Consider the following 14,261-nt stretch of genomic DNA (forward strand, 5'->3'; position numbering starts at 1 on the left):
TTCTTTCTTTCTTTTGGAAAATGCCAAAAGTGAAGAGACAATTTTACCGCTAAGTTTTCGCGTTGTTAAGAGAGAAAACGTTAGAATTTGCGTTGATTAGTATTATTTAAACGTGTTTAAATGGCATTGCGTTAGACAATGGAGGAGTTTAGTGGATTTTAAGTATAGTTTTTCCACTTCAGTGATGTTTAAATGTCAGAAAATTTTGAAAGAGCATTATAAGATTAATGTAAACTTGTTTAAGTCGTTAATTAGCTTTAATTTTTTTTGTTCGAAAAATGCTGAAAATAAACACACTACTGTAACTGTATCGCCACTATTCGCAGGCTTTTTTCTGAGAGAAAACGTTTTAATTACTTTGATTTGTAATATTTAAACGTATTTAAATGGTCTTGCGTTATTCTATTCAAATGAAGTCGTTATTTAGCTTTAATCAGGGTTTTTTGGATTTTACCGTCTAGTCTTTTGATTTGCCGAATTACTACTCTATTTTACCGCCTAAGTCGAAAGCCAAGTCAATCTAGCCAAGGGTGTTTTCTAGCAGACGACGCATAGTCGGAAAAGTACTATTTTACTTTCGGCAATTTTCGGCAGATTCCAAGTTGGCGGTAATTTAGGGATTGCCCTTTTAAAAACTGTATAACACCAATAGCAGACTATTCTTCAATTTCTTTCGCTTCGCGCCAAAACGCGGTATTTCCACCGCTATTTCGTGGCCTCTATCGGGTTAGGCGTCAACTAAAAGCATTTTAACATTAGGCCGCGAGATTCAAACTCAAAGCAAAAATCATCGTGATCATCTAAAGATGGATTTGGACGAAATCGGTAGGTACCTACGTTTATTAAACGAAAATTTTGTTTTATAATTTAATGCATAAGACCATGTAAAGAATTATTAAATAAATAGGGAATTTATTATAAGTTTTACCTTGGTTTTAGTCGAAAAACTATAAGCCTAACTACAGGCCTATGTCTACCGCGTGCCACTTAAGATTTAACTTATGCCTAAGACAATTAATTAGGTTTCTAATTAATTTTAGGCGCGTATCAAAAGCGTAAAAATAAATCTAATTACGTGGATGAAGATCTTAAGAATGCCGCAAAAGATGTTATTGAAAAGCGAATATCCTTGCGAAAAGTCGCTGCTTCCTATGGAATACCAACAACCACCTTACACAGCAAGGTCACGATGAAGTACGGGAGTTCACAAGCCGGAAGGAAGACAATATTGACCACCGAAAAGGAGAATGAATTAGCAGATTGGGATGTTAACATGTCCAAAATTGGTGATGGACGGATTAAGTGCCAAATTATGGAAATGGTTCAACGGTTGATTGAAAGAGAAGGGCGCCAAAATTCATTCAAAAATAACAGACCTGGGAGAGAATGGTTCCGTGGATTTCTAAAACGGCACCCAACCATCAAATTAAGAACACCAGAGCCTTTGCATATAGCGCGAGCCATTGCGTGTACTCCATCCGTGATCAATAAGAGGTTTCAAGGATATCACGCCTTTATTCCAAGCCTTGGGATGATACATAACTGCGGAGACCGCATTTGGAATGCTGTCGAGAGTGGCTTTTGTCTATCTCCAAAATGCGGGAAGGTACTTGCTTCCAGACAGCAAAAAAATGTGCTCCAAATTGCTGGGGACACCAGAACGCAGATAAATGTATTATGCGCGGTGTCCGCGTCCGGAAGCGCAATTCCACCGTTTCAAATATACAGTGGGACTCGTCTCACTCACAATCCGTTATAAGGTGGAGTGGATGGATCTCGTTTTGCGTTGTCGGATTCTGGATGGATGAATTCAGATTTGTTTTTCGGATGGATGAAAAATCATTTCTTGCAGTGCATCCCACCAGCTAGGCCAGTGGTATTGCTACTCGATGGACATAGAAGCCACGTCAATTGAGACGTCAGCCAACTCTGTCGCGAAAATGATATTCACCTCTATTTACTGCCGGCCCATTCCTCCGATATTTTGCAAGCACTCGATGTCTCGGTCAATAAGGCAATGAAGACTAATTGGACAAAAGCCGTTCAACAATTTCAAGCGGATAACCCTGGTAAATGTTTGGACAAGAAATCGTTTTGCTCGGTATTTCGATTGTGCTGGCAAGACTCCGTAACTCCCACCAACATAATTAACGGTTTTCGAGCGAGCGGTACGTATCCTTTTAACAGGCACGCCATCGACGAAACCAAGTTAGTACTATCGGAACTGTACGAAAATGCCCGAGTTGAGAACGATCTTCCTCTTCCAGCAGACGAACCGATCGACGATACCATCAACGCAACTAAACCGTCTGAGAAAATGGGGTTAGCCGTGAAATACTTAGAAGAAGTCATGGGCGAAAAGACCATGAGAGATTAAGCAATAGCTGAAGGTAACGGCTTTGATATTCGGCCGGATCCAATGATTACTGCGTGGAAAAGCCTTAAGAGAGCCCGATCCGAGATGAAAGAGACCGAAGTTGGCCAAACCCAAGGGGTTCATTTTAGTGCCGCTTTAGCCTCTCTTAATGACCTTCTAAACCCAGAACCGGATGACGATCTTGAAATATATGCCGACGAACATCGGCACACACATTCACAAAGTCCAGCTCCATCAATGCCTTCACCCAACATTGTTGAAGATCAGACAGTGCCATCAACAACCCATCCTTCGTCGTCTGCCAATGTGCCCTCTTCTACAAAGAAACAGTCTTCCACACCACGTAGATTTATACCTCCAACTAAGCAAACAGCCAACGGCATGTTCCTGCCTCCAAAGGCTACTATTACCCGTGAGCCGACTTCCACCATTACCCGTCAGCCGACTTCCACCATTACCCGTCAGCCGACTTCAACCATTACCCGTCAGCCGACTTCAACCATTACCCGTCAGCCGACTTTTATTGTTGAACATGCATCATCTTCAGCGGTTACCGAAGATTCTGTTTCGACTATTGAGCAAGCAGGGGCTTCGAGTGTAAACCAGTTTTCCCAACCGTCATCTTCATTGTCAAATGTAGGCCTAATAAAAACGCCAGCGTTTAAGCGTATTCTAGCATACCCCACGAGGGATCAAATAGAAAAGCGGAAACGGAAGCGTAGTGAAATTCCGCAAAACTTAACAGCGGCCGTATTCTGCAGAAAGGTTAAGCTCCTAATTCTGCCCTTGGTTCGCTGGTTGGACCGTCAACCATTGCCCTTGGCCTTTTAATTGGCTAGGTCTACCGATGACGTTACATGCCTTGGCTCAGTGATTGGTGCAAATTCCGCGCAGACTCAGATGTAAACTATCAAATTTTACACCAAATTCAAAATGTTTTATCATAAACTGACAAATGAGTTACCGGTTAAACACCGGTTTTACTGGTTGCTTCGGTAACGCTATGTGCTGAACGCACTTACAACAAACGACATTTCAACACTTTCTATCAACTTCCCGACGTTGATCAACGTGTCGACTAAAGTGGTGAGTGTAATTTATGAAGGATTAATTAATTTATGAAGTATTCAACTAAACTCTTTAATTTTCCCCCTTAAAAATCCGAATTAAATAAAAACACACCATTTAATTTATTTATTTTATGATTTATTACATATTCAGATTGTGTGGCAACTGTCGATCGCAGTATAGAAGTCACTGCAGTAAAAAGGTGAGAGGGCTGATCGCCCGTGGTAACTGAATGGTTAAAGCCTTATTTGAGCGCTTATCATGACCAAAATTGCAAGAGCAACTCTATGATTTGTTCATGTTCTTGTGGCATTAACAATTTCGAACTCATTATATTCTCATGGAATGGTGTGTTGATGAGCAAGATACACCCATACCCTTTAATCAATATTTATCCTTTCCTCTCTCAGACGAGGTATATCTTCCAACTGCTGACGAAAAAGCTTATCCAGAGACTGAGTGTCAAGCCAACTAACACTGGAAGTCGCGGAAGCAACTGCAAATCGACATAACTTATAAAATATAACCAGTAACCATATTTACACCTTCCCAATGAACAGTTACTTGAAAAGTAAGCATTTCAGTATGCAGCAATTGGTATAATCACCCCTTTGTTTCTCTTAATATGAATATGGTAAATCTGAAATAAATCTAATGAATGACAATAGAATAGTTAAGTTATATTTAAAATAGGTATGTGGTCATGAAGACTTCGGAGGATGTAAATTGCAATCATGCAACAGAAAAAAGCAATGAACTCTTGACAGTCAGAAATATGTAAAATTTAATACACGTGGAAAATAAATTGCCGAATTTTTGGGTTTTAGAGCGTATCGGGACTGATTGGGTGCTGACAAGCTGGTTATAAATAATGTCATCTTGAGTACAGGCTAGACATCATCAACATAATTCATGCCATTAACGGTTTTAAAGCAGTAACAGACTTTGTCTTCTTTTTTAAACCCCTCCCCGGCTCCACTTAGCTCTATGAAGATGACAAGCGCTATCCACACAGGCTCACAACCCCTTTTAATAACAGTCAATGATAACAAAAATCCAAATAATTTAAAAAATGTTATGTAGTCTATCTAATAAATTATTGAATGCATGCATATAACCCATGCAAGAAATTTAATTGGCTTATTAAATGAAGCGTCTACTAAATTATAATATAAGTTAACAGTAAACTAACACTTATGCGAGAAATAAATCATAAAATACACGCAAATAGCGCATGTAATAAATTAAATGGATTAAACGCGAAAAAAATAACTATTTATAATGAGAGAATGAAAAAAAGTACGTGTCAAATAGGATATTAAAGAAACTTTGGTGAAAATTAATTAATAGAATATCAACGATGAGTACTATAAAATCACAAAGGAGAATACAATAATCATAGAGAGTTCATGCCGTCATGAAGAAAGTGCATGCCAAATTCAGCATTGAAAATAATCGAAATACAGGGAGACGTTATTCAAACAACCTATCATGGCATTTAGAAAATTATCCACAGTAAAGTAGAACATGCTTCGCTTGAGCATGTCTTTAAAAATCAAAACTAGTCATTATTTTCAGGCTGCAATTTTTCACTTAGGTCATGATGTTGGCTTGAATACTCTCGGTTTCCAGTCTAAACCTTTTATTTTCAAACCTTAGCTTTTCGTATTCATTCCTAGCCCTTTCATTTTCAGTCATTATTTGCCAAACAGACGCAATCATGAGTAGGGCATCCAAACATGCAGTATCGGAAGCTATGAGCGTTTCTTTCTTTTCTTACTAGGCAGCGACTAACCTATAAGAAGTTGAGCCCATTTATAAATGAAACAATAAAGGAAGGCCATGCATGCAGAAACAATAGCAAGGAATGATGGAAAAAAGAACAATGAAATGTTGAAGTGAAGAATAAAATTCAAAGGACACCGCAGTAACTCTTAATGGTTAACTGACTTTGCAGCAACCCTGTATCTCAAAAAAATGTCCAAATGAAATTTTCAGAATACCCTACGTCGAATAGAAACCATTCTTATGACCATTTCTGTGTTCTTCAGTGGAATTGGATGAGCACCATGTTCATGGAAAGCAGAAGGCTCTTTGAGGAATCTTCAGCAAAAACTGGAGGAAGGCTTTTCAAGAAGCTTGCACCCACCTGCAACAAAAAATAATGTTAAGAACATGGTTAATACATGACGAGAACTTACAAGATTTGCAATACGCAGACCTTCACCATCTTCTATAACAAGTGGAATATTGTTGAGCAATGCCTTTCATTGTCACCTCGGGAAAGGGTTCTCTGTTGGCGGTGGACATCATTTACCTGCTTTGTAATATGTTATCACATCTTTGTTTCTCTTACCTAAGTCACTGATGACCAACAAGGGTACAACCTTCAACTCATAGAGGGAATGTGGCGCCTTTTTCAGTTTTTTAAACATGTTTCATTACTATGTAAAGTTCAATACAAAAACTACAAATAAATCTTACCAATGTTAAAACATATAAATATACATGTAATTACAACTTCAAAAGTTGAAGATAAATTACACAGGAATGAAAAAATTACTGTTTCACCATTACCAATAAAACTACTGACACAAAAATCTGTGTGCCCTTCACATTATGCCTTCATTACGCTTAGGTAGTTGTGGTTCGATGTTATCAAAGTATCAACATGGAAACAAGGAAATATTTGACGTTATTACTTCAGCAATTACAATTGGTTTTTAATTTTTTAAACAAATATGTCAAGCACATTATTACGTGAAAATATATAACTTACTCAACATTAAACGATGTTACCTTAACAAGCGGCTGTCTCAAATACATTGACGTCATTTAAATTAAAAAAGAGCAGACGGCACGAAATTACTTTTCAGTTCACATGATAGGTGGCGTTAATAGCTTAAACGTTTCGGGTGAAAGGTTGCAGCACTGACCTTTGGCGACAAATTTACACTGTACACTGACCTTACACCGAAATTTGGTTCAACTTGAAACTCAAACTGAACTGAATTCAAAGGCTTATTTTTGCCGGTTGAACCTCCAATCACTGATCCAAGGCATGTAACGTCATCGGTAGACGTAGCCAATTAAACAACAAATGGCAATGGTTGACGGTCCAACCAGCGAGCCAAGGGCAGAAGGAGGAGCTTAACTTTTCTGAGAAATACGGCCGCTGGTTCTTAACGGTCTGTTCATTAGTAGTTGAGCGGGACTCAATCCGTTTGTCATTGGAGTGGATCTGTATGCAGGGAGGCTATTCTCTAAAAATCTAAAATCATTCGGATCACTCCGAATCCTTATGATTCGCATCGGCCTCCTTCGGAGTGGACCGAGAAAACCGTATTCTCTAACCCCAATCCTTATCGTCATTCGGATACTTCGAAAATTTTCTCTCAATCCAAATGGACGTCACTTCCTCTTAAGCCACGTGGTACTTTTTGACGCCCACTTTTTCTTTATTGGACAATTTTATTTGGCGCGCTTTCAAATTGAAGGGATGGAAACTTTGGTTTTTCCCAAGGAGTGGAAATTTTGGGAAATGGTCTTTGTATTGGGAACACATTCAATACAAAGCAAATTTTCTCTTTTTCGATTTCTTTTGTTAAGATAGAAACAAGTGTTTTTTTTTACTTTTTTATTTATTTATTTTTTTTTGATAAAAAATTATTTATTCTTAAATTGCTTCATAATATTCTTTTAAAATGGGTATTAAAGAACACGCTAAACAACAGTTAATATACGTCTAATTTTCAATGAAACTTAGCGCAAGTTTTAGTAGGGTTAAATATGAGGCAATGAGAACCATAGAATAACAACGTTAATTAATCGCAAATTATAATCCAATTGTGTGGGTCTCGTGAGATTACGATAAATTCATTAATGTAGATCATTAGCCCTCTATCAATGGTTACACACGTACCAAAATTTAATAATTTAAATAAATGCTAAACGAAATAACCAAATTTAATCTTGCAATTATTAATAATTGATGCAATTGGTCAAAAATAGGTGGCTCTAGCTTACAAGCCCGGGTAGAAAAAATATTAAAATGAACAATTAAATCTGTGTTAAGTAATTAGATCTCGCGAAATTATCCCTTAAATGTAGGATAAATTCAACGACGTTTTTTTACCTTTAAATCTACCAAAAAGCCGTCGATCTACCTTTTAGATTTCGCCAAGGCCCGCCAAGGCCTAAAGCCATTTCCCGCTTTAACCTAAAATTTTGCACACGCTTGATTTTAAGTCTCAAAAATCCCTTTGAACTCGTAAATCGCCACGGGCAATGCGATTACCATGTTCAAATCGCAAACGATGAAGCTTGAGTTGAAAAAACAAAGCAGCCATACTAAATAAAAATATGAACCGCAGCCAAGGTACGGGGAAAAATACTAGAAAACTCCGGCGAAAGTTCCGCGAATCTAAGATTGATGGAGGGAAGAGAGGCGGTAAAATATCCGAATGCTCGATTCGGCCGTCTCTTACGGCCGCCGAATGATTCGGAGAGGTTATCACCGTATGATAAGGATAAGGTGCTTACAGAATACGTTTTATTTTCATTCGGAGAAATTGACTCCGAATGAAAAGATTCGGATCGAAATTCCTCCAAAAGGACCTTAGAGAATAGGGTCCCTAGAAGTCCTTGTGATAGATCTTCTGATTTCTTGAGAAGGTTTTTCACGAACTTCACCGCTGCTTCCGCAAATCCGTTGCTTTGGGGGTACTTGGGGCTGCTTGTGATCGATTTGAATCCAAATGCCTTTGCATGATCAGCAAACTCCCTCGTCCTGGTGGCTGACAAATTTGTGCCGTTGTCACTTCGAACTATTTCCGGGATGCCATGCCGTGAGAAAACTTCTTTAGTTATGTTGATGACGGTTTTAGTAGTTTGGTACTTCATCGGGGCTGCTTCAATAAATTTTGAGTACTGATCAATGATTACCAAAAAGTGCTTTCCGGCATGGTGCAAGATATCCATTGAGATGGTATGCCATGGACGTTCCGGCAAATTGGAGAGTTTTAGTGATTAATTGATATTGTTCGACTCTCTGAGGCAACGTCTTGGGATAGCAACTGCATACGGCGTTGCGCCTGGCTCCAATTGTATCTTTGTTTCACGTGAGACTCTGCCAAGTCCAGGAAAATCTTCTTTAGGACGAAGTTTCGATCCTTCTGTCAACTGTACTTCATCAAGACGTTGAACTTTCCGCAGGTTTTCGCTCGCCTTGAGGCTTAATAGAGGTACTTGCAGTCCATTTATGACGTAAATCTCGTCTTCCATGCTGATGTCACCGCTTGACAATTCGGCTGCCATTCGTCCTTCGCAACTGAGGATCATTTTCCCCGGTCCAAATAGACGTCGATCAGATTTCTGCAATAGCATATCTTGAAACTGTCTATTGTAAAGGGTTGCTGGAATGGCGCAGACGTCAGCACCGGTGTCTATCCTGAACACTACTTCTCGATAGTTGACTGCGATGTTTACCATCCATCGTTCTTGACTATTAGTGGCATTTATCGCGCCCAGGAACAAGTCGGCCTGGATGGTTCTCACGTCATCGATAGTATCTTCGGTTGTGATCTCCCGGTTGAAATTCACAGCTCTTCCGAAACATACACGCTCATAATGTCCCATTCTTCCGCACTTTCGGCATTTAGCTCTGTTGGCTGGACATCGTTCCCGATTATGCTGCTCGGAGTTTCCGCATTTCCTGCATGCAGTTGGCACAGAAGAATTTATCGCAGAATCGTTAAATTGATTGAACTGATATGGTCGATCATGTGGGTGCTTTTCCTTTCTGGAACTGAACTTGTATCGAGATCCGAGTTTGTCTATTGCTGCTGGAGTTCCGTTATCTGTACTTCCGCTATGTTGAACCTTTTGCTGTCTCTGAATCTCTTCTGCCTGGCGGGCGGTTGAAATGGCTTTCTCCAAAGTCAGGGTACCATCCAATTGCACCTTTTCGGACAACGCTTTGTCCAGTACGCCCACGACAATCCTATCAAGTAAAAATTCGTCCTGCAGTGCGCCGTATTCGCATTTTTCAATCTGTGCTCTGCATGCCGTTATAAATTCTTCCACTAGTTCTCCTTCGTGCTGGATCCTTGAATTGAACGTGGCCCGCTCGTAAATGACATTCTTCCTTATGACGAAATGATCTTCATATTTCTGCATCACTACGGCATATTCCTTCTTTTCGGCGTCGTCTCGAAAAGAGAATGACAGGAAAATATCATCGGCTGTGTCACCCATCAAGTATATCAAGGCATTCACTTGTTCTTCTTCTGGATTTGCACTTAGGCCAGAGGCATATCGAAAACGCTCAAACCGACGTCTCCATTTCGGCCAGTCATGTGGAGACGTGAAGTTGAAAGGGGCTGGTGTGTCAACGTGAAAAGACGTCGAGACTTGAGGCGTTGCAGGTACGGCGGCGGCTTGCATGATTCTGATAGCGAGATGCCTAAGTAACAGGGACGCGTACGCGACTGGAAGGATACGGACCCGAAAAAAAAACCCGACTAGAAAAGACCTACTTCTGACACCATGTTTTGTTACTTGATTGAGTATACGTAAATAAGTAGTTTTAAAATATCTTTATTATCTACATGAAGGATGAACTAGGAATGCGTGATTTTAGATTAAAAACATGGCTATTTATACAACATCGTAAGGTTACTTTTTTACAGATAAAACATTAGATAAAACAATAGATCAATAATAGACCTTACGTCACAATTATTAACTTTTCTCATGTCGACAAGCTCTTGAATAGCGTTTTCGATACGAACGTTTTCTTCGAAAGGTTTGTAGATAAAATTCTAAAAAAAAGTCAATTATCGTTGCCATAAATTATAAAACAAAAGCTTAATAAAATCCATTTGAAAATAAAATTTCGACATTTCAATGCGTTTTTTAAATAAACCAATTTCGTTTCTTTTAAGCGTAAAGGTATCATGGGAATCCGTCGCTCACTACGATCACTGCAAAATAGAAACAAATGAAGGAAAAAACGTTTCCGTAAAACAGGCGAGAAATTTCTCGCTTTTATTTCAAAACTTCAAGATGAATTATTTATAAAATAATAGTGTCAATATGCTCCCCGAATTGATTTTAGGAAAACTGGCAATGCTCTAAACAACTTTAGAAAGGCCTCGGAATAACTTTCCAACGGTTTAGAAACAATAATAGATGAAATTGTAATGGCCGCCGCCAGATGGCGCCGTTGGACGTTCGTGACCTGACCTTTAACCCCACACGTACCCACTTATATGGTATATAAGCCCGGGTCTTACCTTCAGTAGGGGCGGCATAGTTTAGGGGTTAGTTAGCGGTCTGCCGGTCACGGGGAAGGACAACACATCCCCATACGATAAGGAACGTTTATGATGTTAATAAAGAGTAACTAGAGAAAGTAACGTATTCTTCCTTTATTAATTATCGGATCCCAGTAATAGTACGATGTATGCTCTGACCCGCGAAATAGCTTAAAAGTACCGATTGTAGGAATTATCCCGTTACATATGGTGGCCCATGGGGGGAACGTCACTAAGCCTCGTGGGAACAAATTAATTCTCTCAATCGTAGCCGTCCTACGTTTTAACGTACTTTGCCGTAATCACCGTCATTCTCGCTAAGCCTAGTTTGGGCCTAACTCGCCACGCCAAGTACTCTCAACACGTTAGGGCCGATCAAAACGTGGCCCGGGTCCGTTGCAAGCTATTGCCGTTTCACTTGCGGGATACAACGCAGTACACACCTCCTCATACCGGGGAAAGAATGACGATGACGACGGAACCTGCATTATCGGGCAAGGAATCCTATAACGTTATGGGATTAGGGGTCCTATTCTACTCCGATCCTTAGAGCCTCTAAGGATCAAAAATGTTCCTTAAGCATATAGGTACTCCTTAACGTACGGTTTTGGTATTCTACCTTTCACCTTAGAAACGATTGTCCTTTCGAAAGATCAGAAACGCTCCTTAACGTAAGGAGAGGGTTTGAGCTCTCCTTGAGAGCTGGAAGGATCGAAATAAGTGGTACCTAGTTGAAATTTAAAAATGGCGGGTCTACTAGCTCGGATGGAAATTTTAGCTTTAGCTGAATTAGCGGACGATGAAGGCCAATTAATAGCTCACCAATTACCAAGAAGAGATTTAAGAAGACAAAGAGTTAATAGGGATAGGAGTTTCGCATTTGAAATGGATGATTATCGATTTAAAAGGCTATTTCGGGTGAACAAGGAGATTGCTTACTATTTATGCGACCGCTTGGGTGATCGACTCTCCGGAAATCACGTTTTAGGTATTCCCGTTGACACAAAGGTGAGTGTATTTCAAAACAATCCACATGATGCTTAAAGATAATGTTTCTTAATTCTCTTACGTAGATTCTAATAGCTTTGCGGTTTTTTGCTGTTGGTTGTTACCAACTTGCCATCGGTCAAGATAAGTTTTTGACAGTTAGTCAAGCTACAGTGAGCCGCTGTGTCAAAGCGGTATGGCTATAAGCGACATCATTATGCCTGAGGAAATCGTTTTCCCAACCACAGACATGCAAGAAATGGATGTAAAAATTGGTTTTCACGAAGTTGCGGGATTCCCAGGAATTATTGGTGCAATTGACGGAACGCACATTGCCATTATAGCTCCATCGTCTCAAGACGAAGAGTACAAAGAATACCTTTACGTCAATCGTAAAGGCTTCCATTCTTTATACGTCCAAGTAATTTGTGACAAAAATATGCGATTTCTAAATGTCAATGCAAAGTTTCCGGGATCGGCTCACTATTCGCACGTGTTTAAGACATCAAAAGTGGCTGTCCACTTAGAAAATTCTTACGCGAATGGTCGAAGAAATTCATGGTTAATTGGAGATAGCGGATATGCGTTAAGGCCATGGATGATGACTCCTATTTTGAACGCTGTGGAAGGTTCGCCAGAGGAAAAGTATACAAAAGCTCTAACTAAAACAAGAAATATTGTTGAATGTTGTATTGGAGTTTTAAAACAAGTGTTTCGCTGCCTGTTGGGGCATAGAACCCTTCATTATCACCCTACCAGGGCCGTCGAGAGACTTTGCGGGCCCCGGGAAAGATTATGGGTCGGGACCCTAGAAAAATTCACCAACTCATTGGGAGGCAAAATATCCTGGTTAGAGATCTAAATCGGTTATTTAACATTTTAATTTGCCAGGGTAATTATAATTTACGATTTTCTCCGGTAAATTACGAAAATGTTAATTATCGGTTTAATTTACCACGGAATTCTTTTGCATAGAAATCGTCTAAAAGCTAAATGTTTTATATCGTGTTACACTTACAAATTTTGCTGTACCCGCGCATATGTTCTTATTTGAAAAATGCTGTGAAAAGTTCATGTATTTTTCATTATTTAGCTTAAAAACTATCAATATAATTTATTTTTGAACTTCGATAAATTGCCTGGAACGGTAATCTACGCTGAAAATTACGGCGTAATTTAACATTTTCCAAAATTACCCTAATTTTCGAACCCTAATCCTGGTGCACCGCAGTCGTCAAAAGCATTTCAAACAATCTTTTCTCGTAGCAACTTAGGCACTTTAAAGCCCGGTATCTTAGTTTTGGTTCAAGTTAAAAGTGTGAAATTTCATAAACTAATAGTACTTACTGGGGTACTTGTATCGCCAAATTACAATTTTGTGCCTTATATAGTTTACGAAAGTCAAATTTTCACTATTTCACTCATGAAAAATCTGAAGTACTTCTGGAAGAGCTGGTCACCTAAAATTTGGGATTTATTCAGTTTGTAATTTATGAAGTAAGGGAATATTTAAAAATTCTATAAGTTTTTTAAATTGTGTTTTAGTTCTCACTTTAAAAACTTAAAAGAAGTGAAATCCTAACAAAAAAAACCTAACGTGTAAAAATATGCAAAGCTTGGAACTGCTACATCATAAGTTCTGAAATCCCATGGACAGCTAAGTTTCCTATAAATATTCTTGAATTTCTTACACTTTCATATAAAACATATTCTCACTTAAATGCAATATGTTTTGGCACAGCTAAAATGAGATAATAATAATATTACCAATATTATAAACAAGTAAAGATATGCATTATATAAACGAAGTGTACAAAATTTTCTTTAAAACTAGGCTGTAAATGGCATGTCTGAACATTTAACGGTGTAGCAGGTCCCAGGCGACGCTTGTCATACTTTTACAAGTTTTTTTCCACGGATAATTAGTTCCGAAGTTCATTTAACCTAAAATTCTGATAGTCTTTAGGCTTCTTTAATTTCAACTCACAAAATATGAAGTTACAACTAAGCAAACCATTTACGATCGACTGCGAGACGCTGTGCATACTAGTCGTTGTGTGACTACTTTGCCTAAACCCATAACCATTAATTTTGAAGTCAGAGAGCTGTTGGTATATGACTAATTGGCTTATGAACTATTCATGCCTGCCCGATCGTCCATAGCAAAGAAATAACTGTAGAACGTTTTTCAGTGGCCTAGGGTGATCTCCGTGAGAACAAAACTTAAACATCCGTTTATATTTTACTTTCAGTAAAATGCTTAGTGGGAAAAAGGGGGAATAAGGGACTGAGAGCATTTTAAGAGCAGGCTCAAGTTAAGAAACTACCACTTTTCATACAATTTATACCTTTTACTGTTGAAGATAACATTTTTTAAAAGCTTTATATTTAAATTTTCACAACCAATATCGAATAGAATTAACAAAGGTCGAGGCCCAGCCGGGCCCCCTGAGAGGTACGGGCCCCGAGAAAATGCACCGAATTGCCCCCCTCTCTCGACGGCCCTGCACCCT

Source organism: Phalangium opilio, unplaced genomic scaffold (assembly GCF_054372755.1).
Source record: "Phalangium opilio isolate 3A_F unplaced genomic scaffold, DU_Popi_V2 ptg000230l_1, whole genome shotgun sequence".
Classification (NCBI taxonomy): domain Eukaryota; kingdom Metazoa; phylum Arthropoda; class Arachnida; order Opiliones; family Phalangiidae; genus Phalangium; species Phalangium opilio.